Source organism: Battus philenor, unplaced genomic scaffold (assembly GCF_028537555.1).
Source record: "Battus philenor isolate CCGP_79_NKW_IND1 unplaced genomic scaffold, ilBatPhil1.0.hap1 SCAF_11, whole genome shotgun sequence".
NCBI classification, from domain to species: domain Eukaryota; kingdom Metazoa; phylum Arthropoda; class Insecta; order Lepidoptera; family Papilionidae; genus Battus; species Battus philenor.
This window is the reverse complement of record NW_027181673.1, coordinates 4,281,206-4,297,050: the sequence shown is the minus strand read 5'-3', so window position 1 is coordinate 4,297,050 and position 15,845 is coordinate 4,281,206. Positions and strand designations below refer to the sequence as shown.

At 30.6% G+C, this 15,845-nt stretch overlaps 1 protein-coding gene across 1 annotated transcript in view; it reads left to right on the top strand.

Annotated features, from left to right (window-relative positions):
- Positions 1-8,534: 8,534 nt before the first annotated feature.
- Positions 8,535-15,845, top strand: part of LOC137929666 (connectin-like) — a 108,056-nt gene continuing 100,745 nt past the window's right edge. The window contains exon 1 of the mRNA XM_068772720.1: positions 8,535-8,692. The gene's annotated coding sequence lies outside the window, so the exon portion shown is untranslated. The remainder of the gene's footprint in view (positions 8,693-15,845) is intronic.

Here is a 15,845-nt window from a genome sequence, read left to right as displayed (position 1 = left end):
TATAACAGTCGCTGAATGCAGGCCACTTCACATAATGGCGTCCTATAGCTGAAATGATGATAAGGAATCCTATGATAACAATTAATCAAGATTTTTTGCTGCCTAGGATACCTTACGACCTATAAATCTATATATAAATACGAGATTTCTACATAGGTAAAATAAATAGATATTGACTCATCGTGATATCTCTGGAACCATAGAGAGACTTGAAATTTTAGTAAAAATGTTTTTATTTCCAAGTTGAACTCAACTAAGAACGAATTTTCCAGAAATACACCTGTAAGGAGATTGAAGTCAATCAAATTGTAAAATGGTAGGTATAAAACAATGACAGAATATTTTTTTTTAGCCAGTAATATTTTACCAAAAGTTGATTTTATATGACTGTAGCAATAAAAGCCAGTGCGGGCTATGCGAAGATGGCGGAAGGCGGTTTGTATTATAGAAAAGAACTAGACCAAGATTTCTTCTTTAATATTAAAATAGATACTGAATAATTAAAATTAAAGGTCGATACGTTATGATTCTGGAGTGGAGACTGCAGATTGGCTGTTACATAATAAATTTTGTCATTTAAAATAATTATTTATATTTGCGATTGTAAATGAGCCCGAACAAAATTAAATTCTACTAATAATTTTAGATATATTTTTTATGAAATTTTCAGGAAGTAATATACATTTCGCAACGTTATCTCATATAAATAGATCAAAATAAACAAAAAGAACAAAATAATATTCGGGAACTAGTTCAAATGCATTCAGTTAACTTTAACCCATTTATGTTCTGTTTATTAATTTAGGATCGCGTAACGTGATGCGTTTGTTATGTTATTCTATAAACGCAGCAAGATATCTTATTTATTTTTCTAATATTCAATTTGTAGACGGCTATTGAACAGACTTGAACGCATTTTTGCGTGTACATGTTTATCTTTTTTAAGGAAAAACGAATAGCAGATGTAAGTTAATATAGTCGATACAGCAGTATTTCTTGAGCTAACTTGAGTCGCAAAACTACAACTTACTCCTAATATTTGCTATTTATCAAACAATATATTTTGCAATATATTTAATTATTAAAACCAGTCAAAACCAAGTTAAACAGATATGAGCAGTATTTTCATTTAATCGAATTAAGTCGTATCGTGAACAGTAATAGCTCAGCGGATGAGTGATAATCAGGAGGACGAAGACCATGACTTGCTAGGTCGCGGGTTCAATTTCCGGGATACAATCGACGAAACGACAATGTCCTGCCGCTGTTGATATTCATATAATTTTTGTACCATAAAAGAGAGCTATTCGAGCAAACTATAATATGAGAGCTAGAGGTTCCTTAAGAGAAAAGTTTCATGAAGTAATTATTAGCTACCGTATGAAGGTAATCGATATTTCTATACATATACACACATATACATATTTTAACAATATAGTAACTATCAGGTAATAAATGTAAGAAGTTCATTAAATAAGTTAGAAAAATTTTGAAAAATCGATTCATGATTTTCGTATTTCTGTTTCACAAAAGTAAACACTTAAAATTACAAATATTTATAATTTGTATAAGTTCATCATTAGTTAAATAGTATACATAAAATAAAAATTATTAAACCCATGATTTACATTTAGACCTCTGTTCTACATCGATATTTGAAAAGTTATGAAGTATACACGTAAGTAATGTTATATACTTAAATGTTTTTTTTAATAAGTAGTAAGTAACGGCTATTCTCAAATCATTTTTTTTCTATTCATGAATATACTGGCTGCGTTAAGATATTATTGTATCTTCGGGTAGTACTCTGCTCTATTTATTTTAAAAATTATCTTTTTTTATATCTAAAATTACTTGCAAAAAATAAACTTAGTAAAGCGTTACATTAATTTTCGTAATGCGGTTTAACACATTCATTAATTCATTAATTCAAATGTATTACGAGAGAAAATTATTTCATTGACAAATAAAACATAATCTGTTATAAGTGTTTTAATGTGCACTTGAAAATATCACATACAAGTACATATTTCTAACACAATATTATTGTGTATATGACGTCTGGTTTCTGAATTTAATCACTAAAAATGTTGGGAAAAGAATTTGTATTTCAAAACTCTTTTGTGCCATTGCATTTTCATGCTACAAAGAAATAAGCTTACTGTATATGCCTTCCCTTTTTATTCTATGTTATTAAAAGACATTATTTCTCCAATATTTTCCAATAATATATTAAATTATATGTATTTATCATAATTAATAACATTTATTAAAAATAAACTAAAGTAAATGCGTGATAGGAAGCAATGTATTACTTTGGGATTTAAATTTTTATTTTGACATCCACCGCCACTGTCACGGTTTGCTGTTATCTGCGCTCAACATGAAAATCGCGAGGTTTTTAGTGACGTAAAAATAAATCGTAAATTTACAATAAATACTGCTTTTATTGACAAAGTTGAAAAATAGTTTTCAATAGCTTTTTTTAGTTTACAAAGAATTAAAAATATCAATAGATTTCTCCCAACCGTTCTTAATTAAAATGGCTACTTACTAGTCTATATTTAGATAAATATTTTCTAACTTACAGCACGATATATATCATATAAAAATGAGCAGTCATGGGTCGTAGGTCGTGGGTTCGACATCCGATAATCTTTCGTAATTTACATATTGTGCGTTATTATATAGAATATGCAATAGCGTCCTCTGCGTACCATAATACCAGACTGCGGTCGTCAAGCCGGCTGCTAAGCGTGGCGATTAAACGTAGCCTATTTTAGATTATGCCCAGGAACACTAAATAATACTTAATTATTTAATAAAATACAGTTTTAGACAATTCAGTATAACATCATAATTGAAGTAAAATTTGGGTCCGATTATAGCATTAAAGTTTTCATTTTATAAAAGATCACAAAGCAAGTGAAATGATCTACAAGCTGTGTTAAAGACTTTTGTAAAATAATTTCAATAAAACTCTCAAAGTATGTTTTGGTCTCATCTCTGATCTGCCTATGAACACACTTACTTTTATTTAAGTATATAAGTTCCAGTTCGTCCGAGAGTTTGATATGATCAACATAGTCTTTATCATTTTAGTCGCAGGACCTCCACCGCTGGACATAGGTCCCAACTACAGAGTTCTAATGGAACCAATTGGATACAACCTATTTACAGCGTTTTCCAATGACCTTAACAAGGTCGTCTACCACACTGGTATCTAAGTTTGTCCACCTTGGGAAATGACGTCCCATGCTGCGCTTACTGGTCTGTGATCTCTTTGTCCAAATTCTACGGCCCCAGCGACCAAGCTCACTTTGGTCTTAAAGCCCTGCTCTGACGCTATGTGGACTGTCTTATCACTTCAATTTGCCGATCCGCTTAACTAATTCGGTCACAAAATCACATGGAACTTTCTTTTAATTTGGGCTCTACTTGTTATTTTCTCTTGATTTACATAAGTAATATAATTTGTTGAACTTTGATTTTCAATTTATTCAAAGTGGAAATTAAAGTCATTAAATACATAATCAGAATTTTACTTTGACAACATATTAAATTAAAATACTGTGATACGCATTTAAATATAAAATCTATTTATCCTATGTAATTATGATCTTTTTGTATGTATTTGAAAGTAAGAGTAGAAATAAATATGAACAAAAAAGTGGAAAAACGAAGATAATCCTTTCGTCTGTCATATTAATACAACAGACATATTGTTGCATCGAACGCGGCGGATTTGTGGTTTGCCTTGTTAATATAAACTAGGGCTCGTAAAATAAAATAAAATAAACTCTAAAATTCCTCACTCATATGTAATAAAAATGTCTATAAATCTAAGAGAGAATGGATCATCTCATATATTTATATTTAGAATGATTGTTTACGAATATTTTGTACATCTGTGGACGACAGATATATTCAAAGTAATGATTCACCTTATTCCTAAGAATGTATTATTAAAAACAATTATACTGAACTATATGTTCTCATTACGAGCAGTGGTAGCCCAGTGGCGGAGGACTGATACTTGAGATGGCAGGTTGCGGGTTCGATTCCTTAGATACAATCTTATATAATTCACACTTTGCGCATTAATTATATAGAATTGCCACTACGCCAAAATAAGTTTTCAAAGGATCGGCAGCAGCGTTCTCTGCGTATCAAAACACCACACTGCCATCGCTAACCCGCCTGTCAAGTGTGCCTTTTACGTTATATCCTACCTTAAATATTTTTGGGGGAGGCCTACATCTTGCAGTGGGCGTCTATGGGCTGAAACGAAGGCGACGATATGTTGTCATAAGATTTGATTGATTTAGGTTATGTATTATTTGTATATATACCCATGTAGATTATTTCCTAATATCGATGAATACAGTTTTTAAACATATGATAACATATGTTGAGCTCCAGGACGTGTAAATCATAGTTTAATTTCCTGAAACAAATCCTATTAAATCATTTATAAACTGAACACGAGTTACTCCCACATTCCAGGTGTTATGTGAACGATCATGATATATCTAAAGAATAGTAAAACGAATCAAGGAAAAATTTTTTAATAAAAGTTTCATAAAAATCTTTTATTTATATTTGTACCTGAATGTATTTTGTTTTGAAACGATTGCCTTCACAAATCAAAAGGTCTCTACAAAGTGCCTTCAAAAAAATAGCTGACAGCAAGTAACAAGAAATTGCTTTCAGAGTGATTAAGTGACTCTTGGGACAAAGGCTCTATGACCAAAAGTGTATTTGCAGATACGAAAGGCCCGTATATAAATTTTACGGCCTATATAAATCTAATTTCACAATACCCAAACCTCAGTATTTATTACTTTGTCCAAATGTTTTCTTTATTTTCACTCGCTGAAAGTGATTTTTATGATGTACATGTACTCCTTGATATAGTTCCTCATCATACATTAAATTAGTTCATTTAATACAGTGTTTATTGTTAAAATTCTTATATACATGCATAAGCGGCAACCGACCGATAGAAGTCCAGATTTTGCTTTAGATGTCATTTCTAATAACTAATAATCAATGTAAATATTGATTTCTGATTCTTTTCAGTCATTAGGAAATGTAAAATGTTTACAATACATTTAAGCGTACTTTTCCATTAGCTGTGCCCAAACAAAAGTTTCTTTTCCTTATAGGTATATATATATAAATGGAATGTATGTTTAAGATATTCGATCAAAGTTTTTCATTTTTCAATATTTTTTTTACCTTTAATAAACGTTTATTTTTTTAACATGTAATTTAAACCTTCGTAAAAAACGCAACAAGCGATTAGTAATATTAGATTAGATAAGTTTCGTTGTCATAGTCGTTTCAGCTTATATACCTACTGCATAGCATAGGCCTCCACCAAATTTATCTATAGATATACACCATAATTGCCACGCTTCGAAGTGTTCCTGGGTTGATGAGCGCAGTGTGGTTTTATGGTTCGTAGAGAACACTGTACACAAAAACACCCCTCTGAAAGCTTGTTTTTGAGCAGCGGAAATCCTATAAAATTAAGGTATGAAGTGTGAATTACATAAGAATGCATCTCGGGAATCGAATCCGCTACCTACGATAGCAAATCTCAGTTCTCTTCCACTGTGCTATCACATTAGATAAAAAAATAAGTATTAATAAATTCTCAACAATACTGTTTTACATTTTAAAATGCTTATTATATACATTTGGTTCACAAATAGATTAAAAAATCTGTGTACTAACTTATTTTTTATAACTTATTAATTTTAATTAATGTAATTATATTCTTTTTGCACATATACATGAAAAAATAAAATATATCAAACTAAAACACTAATAAAATAACTAATATAGAATAACAGAGAATACATACACAATTTCAAAAACAAATTATCACATTTTTTCGTAAGATGCCGTCCTCTTCATGGTAATTAACACACCTTACTCAAGGCGAAATGACACCTAGTCAATACAAATAAAACACCATATTTCTGCTTGATACCTTGAGATAGATGAGAATTCTTGTAATACATTTTTACACCGTGGAATGATAATCAACAAGAGGCTTCATCAATCTTGTGAAATGTAAAGTCACCTACTATTTATTTAAGTATATAAAATTGTGAATTATTACGTAAAAATATATTTCAACTAAATTAAGTCAGAAATTATATAACACACAACATAAAATAATTTTACATAGCAGTTGTGTTTTATCGAGGTTATTATACTTTCAATAAATTCAGTTTGTTATTTATTTCATAGTAAAAATTGAAAATTTACTGTATTGACTCGAAGATTTGTTCATCCGTTTATGCGCAGAATCAAATTATCCTATTATCTAAAAAGATTTCATCTTTTTTGTACCTACGGTTCGAAGTTATATTTTTATCTTATAACTTGAAGAACTTCGTCGTTTCAGTCCTTAGATGCCAACTGCAAGGTACAAGCCTCACGTAAATATATCTATGGGGAGTTATACCATAATCGCCATAATAACGGGTTTGCGATCGCAGTGTGGTATGGTACGCAGAGGATGCTACTCATCCTTTAAAAGCATTGAACCATCTCAGTCCTAAAGCTAAAACAAACATGGTATTTGTTATATGTAATAATCATAAAATTAGTGTTTATATTAATAATAAACATACACATTTTGAAAGTTCATGCTCAGCAGAGAACAACCTACCACTGAAGTAATGAAGTACACCACATTTTTTTAATTTAAAACAAAAACAGTTTCTTCTATTTCAATTATTAGATTCACTGTTGGGTTTAAAACAATAATTACATTTAAAATGTTGTAATCCGAATATTGAAAGCTCTTATTTCACAATAAATCATTACGTTGTTTATTGTTTCTGGAAACTTTGATTTTAGATAGAGTGTACCGTACATTATCTAACCGCAAATTAACTATACATTCACGCTATAAAATAATTGTCAAAAAAGTAATAATAATATAAGTACACGCGAAAGTAAATAAACATAGGGAAATACAAATTACGCTTTGATTTGCTTCCACGTTGTACTCTCCTGATTAGGCCCCTAGCGACTGCTCGCTTTTTACAGACATGAAAAAGATGAAAATCATTGATTATCGTTAGATTGAATGTTTCACTCTTTAAGACGGTTGTCTTATTGAGTGATAATTAAAAGAAAGCTTTTGATTTTAGCTTGCCTTAATAATTCAAAATCAAAATATCTTCATTTAGGTAGGCGATTGACATGCGATTTTGAGTATTCCGTTATTTTAACTGTGTAAATAAGCTACCATCGGTACGGAACGCTGATCTGTTATAAGAGCTGATCAAAAACTCTTCAGATGCTCTCTTAATTGAAATTTAACAATTTTTCATTTGTACTTTATAATAACAATCATGTAAATAAGTCAACAAACCTAGTTCAACACATTTTAATCATCTAAAATCTGTTTAATATTTATTTATAAGATTTATTTAACAATTTATTTTTATTTTAGAATTAAAACTAAAAAAACGGTAGGCCTAAGATATTTTGTGGAAATTATATATGCATACACCTAGAATCCTTCATATTTATTAAGTTTTGAAAACGAAATTTAGGTGTTACGAGTTTATTTTTATTTCTAGTATTTCTCACTTGTATGTCTCTATTTTTCATACAATATTTTAAATAATAGCGCATAAATAATATGTAACTAAAATATACTTCGAAGCAATCGTTAGAGTACCATTTTACTTAAATCTCTCAGCCTTTTAGCTATAAATAGAATTTATTTTACCAAAGAAAAATGTTAAATTATCTAAGCAATGTTAAGTTGTATGTTAAGTATTGTTATCTTTGCATTGCCATAGGTTAATTGTTAAAGAATGCGTATAAGGCATTAAGTTTCTACAATGTGTGAAAAGTGTTAAAAAGTAAATTATTTAATAAACCACATGAAGTATTTTTATCAAACTATTGATGTCCTGTTTTATTACAGGTTTATGACACAAAAAAAAACGTTTAACTCTTTGGATGCTTTACGACCCACCAGTGGGATTAGCATACTGCTCCATTGTGACCGACTAAAAGCAGTAAATCAATCATTTTTATTAATTGAAATTTAAATTTTGTAGTATGTAAATTATTTACTTTTAACGCCTACTTATAACTCTATATCAATAAGACTAAAACAACGGTTTTTATTAGTTTGGAAAACCCCGTCACGTTGTCCAGTTTGGCAATTGCAATATGTGGTTCGTATAGCGCTTCTGACGGACGTTAGACACGGGTCACGGGTGACCCCTATTGCTCCGGTGAAAGATGGCTCACCGGTGACCCGCGTGGCCTGCATGAAAATACTCGATTTTTCACATAGCGTTCAACATGTTAGAATTGCATAAATATCTTCTCCGATTTCTTGTGATTACGGTAATTTTTTGTAATACCCAGGACTTTAGGTATGATTCCAAAAAGAATATCAGTTGCCTATAGATAACGAATGATATAGTCACGGGAGAGATGCGAGCTGAAATAGTCAGAGCGCGCTCGTCGGCAAACGACTATGGGTATTCGACGTAGACGGTCGTCGCTCTGTGCTCCCCTGCGTGTCGTGTCTCGAGTGCTTTGAACTACGTAAATAAATAATATAACTAATTGATACTTTATCATAGTGCTAGTGGCAATTAGTGGACTAATTTCATACAGTTTCTGGATATAATTTTCACTTGTAAGTATATCCATTTTATTATGAATATATTAAATATTTCTAATTATTGTTTTATAGTAAACATGTTTGATATTAAAAAAATATAATTATTAAACCGAAGCAGTTCCCATATATTTATATATTATTACACATATTTTTTTAAATATAGTCGCTGTTATAAAAACCAAAACAATAAAATATTTATTAAAACATTAACAAATTAAGATAAACGATTGTATTTTAACTTCATATAGTTTTTGTTTGTTAATAACAACAATTCATGTATTAAATTGATATAAATATTAGTCCATATTTCATAAATTATCCTATGTTAAGTGGAAAACAAAAAATTATATTTTGCCGGCTTCAACTTGATATAAATGAGTTAGCTTGTTAATGTGATACATAAGACGTAATTTGTTTTGTTCGCAACTTTTTGTTTTTTGATTGCATGTTTTTCCGATTTTTTGGAAACTATTTCAATTGGTTAATTAACAAAATTAACTGTTTGACCTTCAAAAGCTTAGTGTAAACACCGTACTGCTTACAATCATTTGTAAATTCAGTAACAGGTACGAGTATATAAGGGTATATAAGGGTTTTCATAAGAATGTGAATTGAAATATCAGAGATCGCTCTTGCTTGAGACTCTTTTTGGAGGTCGGCGTTTCTATACCGGCCGGAAAACAGTAGTGAACTGTCATTAATGTTTTTGAAGGAATATTTGAAAACTCTTAATAAAAAAAATTATCATAAAAGTACTATAGTTAAAGGATATTTGTAAATTTTAATTAAATATATAGATATTTCTGAATCGTCGAAAAATGCTTTCTTCTTTCGTCGGAAATACAGATGTTAAAATCCTTTATATACGTATATGAGGGTGTAAATAATACATATGTTCATAGAAATATATATAAAAAGAATAGCGGCATACATCGTCGTCATTTGTAATAAAGACAAGCTTATTAAAAATTTCTCTAGACTAAAATTAGAATTAACTCGTGTGTGGTTTTACGAAAAAATTCTTCCTTGTGTTTATGAATTATACAAGAAACTTATTAAGTTTTTTCAACATAATCTTGTAAAAAATATTCTGAAAAGGATTTTTAAATAGCTAACTACTGTGGCAAGGATATTATGGAAGTATTAACAAAAAAAGATCCTGTAAGGCTTTGTTATACCTTTTTTTTAAAGTCATGGAGCATTTTAAATTTAAATAAAGAAAAAAAAAACACGTACAGAAGTTAATAACATTGACAATTGTAACATAAATGACTCGAATATGTTAGCAAGTGTTTAATGACATGGATTTTTGACTAACCGGTGTGAAACTGGAGGCTGTTGTAAGTCAAAAGACATCGAGACAAAAATTAAACAAGATATATTTTTAAAAGTATACGAATTTCAAGTTATACAGGATGATTGCTTGTAGGTGTAAAAGCTTTAAGAATATAAATATATAGAATTTGCAGTCAGTCAATATGTCGTATACCCTATCCAAAATCAGTGGTTTAAAATATAATTCATAATGTATATAATTCATAGTAAGAAAAAACGTCTACAAAATTTGGATTATATGTGTAAATTATTTATGGTTTACTATCTATCTCTGCTTTATACCGTCAGAAGTTGTTAGCCTGCTGCAAAAATAACTTATTTTAACATATTTCAGTGATCACTTAATGTAGATAGTGATTAAAAAGAGAGTACCATGCCACAGAGTAAGCCGGTAGTGGCGGAGGACCGTTCTAAGCCTCTACTACCAGAATATGTCGCCTTTAAGTCGACATCTATGGGTCATAATGAAACGGAATGGTGATTAGAAATCTTCTAATCACCATCCCGTTAATCTTTTACACTTATAAACAATCACCCTGTATTCGCGGCGTTCTTATCAATAGTGTATTGGTTAGTTTTACAACAAAGAGGTTATATTATATTGCAATATATGTCCTCGCCGACATCTGTGGTAATTCGATTACTATTCGACACGATAAATTCGGGAGGTTGTTCGCACTCTGACTATTGTCGACTTGGAAATCAATAGTTCCTGTAAGCTTGCTCCAAAGTCCCTTTGACATTTGATTCAATAAGAAGCTCGTATATAAAACAAGCTTCGAGTTTGTTATTAAAGCAATGAATTTTACTTTTCAAACATAACATTAGAAGATAGATTAATGAAATTAGATATTTTGTTTGTTAATTAATATTTCATAGAAATTATTTAAGTACATACACTCATTTATCAGTAACTTATTTATTATTTTCCACTTTTGATCATTTATACTGTATAGTAATCATTTGTGTAGGAGTATTTGATTTTATAGAAAAGAAAATGAAATTGAGTTCCAAAAGTGTTCTGATCTGAGAAAAGCTCATAATAAACTAATTCGTATTTTTTTCTAATAAATTGCAAAGTTATATTATAACTTAAAAATTATTTGACTGTAGTAGAACTTTTTACTCGTGTTTGTTAGATAAGAATTTAAAAATTAAGGTGATATAAATAACATGATATAAAATATTCAATTTTTTTTTCTCATCGTTAGGGAAATCTTGGTTTAAAGTTTTGCTGATTCAAACTAAAAACACCCAAGGGATCGTCTTTATTACCGTTACAAGTGCATTGGAATAGCACTTCAGTTCATTCGGGAATATTGTAAAATCTTGCTGCGTCGAGAAAATCTCAGCGTATTATATTGATTAGGGTTATAAATACATTTAGAATTCAGAGACAAAGTTCATCTCTGACTTTAATCAATAATACATAAGTTATATCATCAGTTAATATTTCCATTATAATAAAAATTTCTTTATTTTACTACTAGTTTGAAGTTTAACTACAATTGGTCACCGGATTTTTCTGTAAGAAAATTAATAGTTAAGCCTTCTCGTTTTCCATAAGTTGCTTTAAAACAGCTTATTGAGCAGTGGAAGCCTGACTTTAAATGACTGCGATTACTGATTCATACTTTGTTCATTAATTATATAGAATTGTCACTGTCTCACAAACTATTTGCCAGAGTCCATAGATCATCAGAGACCATAGATATCTCTAGGTGGAGGCCTATTCCTTGCAGTGGACGTCTAAGGGCTGAAATGACAGCCTCACGACAAATATTTCTACCCCCTGAGCCAAGTATCCTTCTACCGACTGTAATTTTGGCCAAATAGCCAAGAAGGACTATCAAAACCTTGTAATTAATAGCTATAGGCAATGTCGATGGAAAACAAGAGGTTGTAATAGCATCAGTTAGTCGGATTAAATACGTTCATATCTTAGACATGAATCTTATTACTGCGATCGACGATGCCTAAGGAGCCACCGCTTCCTGTAGATGAAGATTATTCCATGTCCAGAGGGTTACTACCTTCAGAAATGCCGACAAAGATATTAGGACGATCTTATCAATAACAATGAAGTATACTTGTCAGTTAAAACCTACTATCTTACCTCTCAAGGTTTTAAAAACTGTGGTTGGTTTCTTTAGAGGTGTCTTGTAATTTTTGAAGTCGTCGGAATACTCTGGATGCGGCCCGCTTCCAACCAGTTATATGAAATCTTCGGCGAAGGTCGTATACAACAGTGAACATTCGGCTAAAATGGAGTAACAATAGGAGTTATTACCGCTATCTGCTTGTTTTAAACAGATTCAGAAAATATTTTTAAAAAGAATCTGGTGTGGATTCTTTGCCATTTACTATGGAACTACCCTTATTGATACTTATATAACTACATATATAAACATAGTGGAGTTAATAAATTATTAAAATAATATTTAATTATGAATATATAATGTATATTTATACACATTTACGAGCTTTGCTTGTTACTATCGGACAGACTAAATCATTGTAATAAGTTCAAAAAAATATTGTCAAAAGTTAGAGACATATTTTCAAAATCAATTATTTATAATAAAAACGACTATATTATATAATGTAAAAAATATAAAGTAATAATGTAGTAGAGGAATATAAATTTGAATTTTTAACAGGGACTATATTAACTACAATGTAATATTTCATAATTTAATAGGAATTTTTAAATGGGAAATTCTTCAAACAACATTATAAATCTGGCTCTCTCAAATGTTTTTAATGACACAGACCTTTGAGACGGATGTTACATATTCAATATTCCCAGACTCGCTTTTACAGGCCGCGCTTTTTGACATGTGAGAGGTTGGATAAATGTTTCATAACATTCAGACTCATGTCTCACATTCTACAGTCTGTTCCTTGACTTTTAAACGGATTGATATGGTGTCACAAGTAATAAATGTTAGATATGAATGATGTTTAGTGCTACCAGTGTCGCTTTACGGCGCAAAAAGGAAAAAAAGAGAAAATGTGTATTATGTAAATGTGATATATCTGTCTTTTGATTACTTGAGAATGTGTTACTTGATCAGTATATTGCAAATATCATAGACTCAACAACGTACTGATATTCAACAAAATAATATATTTTTTAATTTTACTGATACGAGCGTGTGTCGGCTTCCATCCGTGCTTATTAGAAATCTATATATAGCCTATGTCTAATGGTAGATATCCTTCGGCTGAATTGAAGATGATGTTATTTAATTCTTCCTTTTATTAATTCTTCTTATTTTCATCTGCCATCTACTCCATGACTTACCTCACTCTCCTGTCTGCACCAAAAGAACAAAAGATAGCGACAAAGGAATCAATGACATCGTAACAAAATAACAGAACATGTTACCGATTTTAATTAAATAAATATCAACTAGTTTCGACCTGATCTAATATTATATACTTACCAGGCATGCTATTGTTAAGAATATCATATATTCGCTTAAAGATTTGCCTTAACGATATTGGCTGTAAACAAAACCGTACTTTGAACGTTATGATAGGGGAATAGATGTTCGATGGTTTCTCTAATAGTCATGCTCGTTCCTTAGAAGAGATGCACTCAACGGATCGTCAATCCAACACGGTCTGCGTACAGCAAACTATGTATTGAAACGACTATGTATTACAATACATCATACAGTCCAACCTGAGATACCCTCGGGGGTCCCTTGAGTTTAATCACTCTAGTGCCCGTCGAAACAATCCAAGAGCTCAGCTGCCTTCCAATGCAGTAAAATTGTAGCATCTAACGACCCGAAACGAGGCTTCCTAGAGAGCCTTCGAGCTTCGCAACCTTAAAAGAGGTTTTACGCTAAGGACCCCCACTATGCCCCCTCGCAATCGCGGAATCTTCAAATGACTCTTAGACAGCGGTGTAAGTCAGGTATTCAATCCTTTAAACCTTGTATACAGGGTGATTGGAAATTGATAAAAGCGCTTTAAAGGGATGACATTATAAATCTTTTGATATGAATTAATGTATGGTACACAGTATATAAAAGTTAATAATTTAAAGTAATAAACAACGTGATGATAATATTGTAAGAAAAAGCATTTTCAAATTTCGGATTACTACATATTAAAAAAAATATTGTTTACCATCTGTCCCTGTAGATTTTGTACTGCTAGAAGTTCAACCCTTTACATGATTTAGAGATTGTGTTCAAATGTAAATTATTTTTTCAGCTGTGAATTTTATTTTGCTTCCTTTCGTGCTCTATATTTTCTTTTCGTCGTCATTTTTTGTTCTTAACATTATCGCTAGAAATTATTGTACTGTCGCATTCAAATTGGATTTCAAAGTTATGTCTTTATAAACGATTATTGAAAATAGGTAATAAAAACTTCAAAGGTATAATGTATAAAAGGTTATTTGCTAACAACTGTCACTGTAAACTGTCAAAAATTAAGTCTGTATGTTTGTATAATGAGTAGTACAATTCGTATGTATTGTATTTCTAGTTTCACCGTGCTATAAACAATATACGATCTTAAACTGTAAAGTGCAAGTATTAATAATAGTAATAGATTTTTATTAAAACATTTTCTTTCCTTAAGCAAACGATGCTTATTGATGAAAACTAACTGGCTTCGTACGTGACTTACTTTTTATTCTTCGTTCATTCACAAACAGCTATTATTACATTTACAAAAGTATCGCCATCTGTTGAATTCTTATTAAAGGGGAAATGTCACCTAATCGATAATGAAATATACGGTCAAATCTAATAAGGAATTCCGCTCGGGGTTGACTTTAGGGACGTCTTTTATATAAAAGAAATTCCGAGACCTCTAAATTTGATCAAATGCGAATAAAATGGTAGTTTAAAACATGACCTTCCTATGACATTGTATATTATGACGATATACGTTTTAATGGAAAATTAAATATTAAACTGTTTGACTATACTCAAGTTATAAGGGAGTGATTATCATCATAATATATATGTATGTATATGTATATATTTATAAATATATATTAAATATAGGTTACAAGCCTTAAAGATTTCAATCTATAGCTATTCTTCTTCTTGTTTCACGTAGATAGACGCCCACTGCTGGGGATAGACCTCCCCAAAAATTGGCATAATGGCCGGTTTTGCGCTGCCTACATCCAGCGACTTCCCATGACTTTAACTATGTAATCGGTCGACCTAAGGCATAGGTCTCTTGATGTACTTTTAATAATAATTACTCTAATGACAATATAGTAAGAAAAAACTTTTTTTTCCTTTTCTGATTTTCGAATAACCAGACATTAAAATTAATTATTGTTTACTACGAGTCCTTGCAGATTGTACTGCCAGGTGTCGTATTTAAATAGAAAAAAAAAAAACAAATTAACGTTTAAAGCCGTTTGCTGACAAATGAACTATGCATTAACTCCTTTAAAGATTTTATACCTATTACTGATCACTTTGTATTTGAACACCAGCAAACCACATTTGTTCAGAGAACTTACATACTACTTTATATTTATGAGTTTTTTTTATTTTTTTTTAATCGTTCAGGATACTTAAAAACTAGTTGCAATTTAATAGGCGACCTATACATCAAAGGGTCATTATAAGTTTTCGCCTTTAGCATTATCACATTTACGTATGTGCATGCACGCACATATTCATACAATGTGTAAATAAATAAAAAAGTTGTTATTTTAAATTCGAAAATCAAAGAAATCGTTTATGTATTTGCGCTTTAATACATATGGATTGACACGAAAAACGTCAAATTCTAATTCTTCGCCCAATTCATTCAAACTGCGCGAAGCACGTAAAAAAATGAGTTA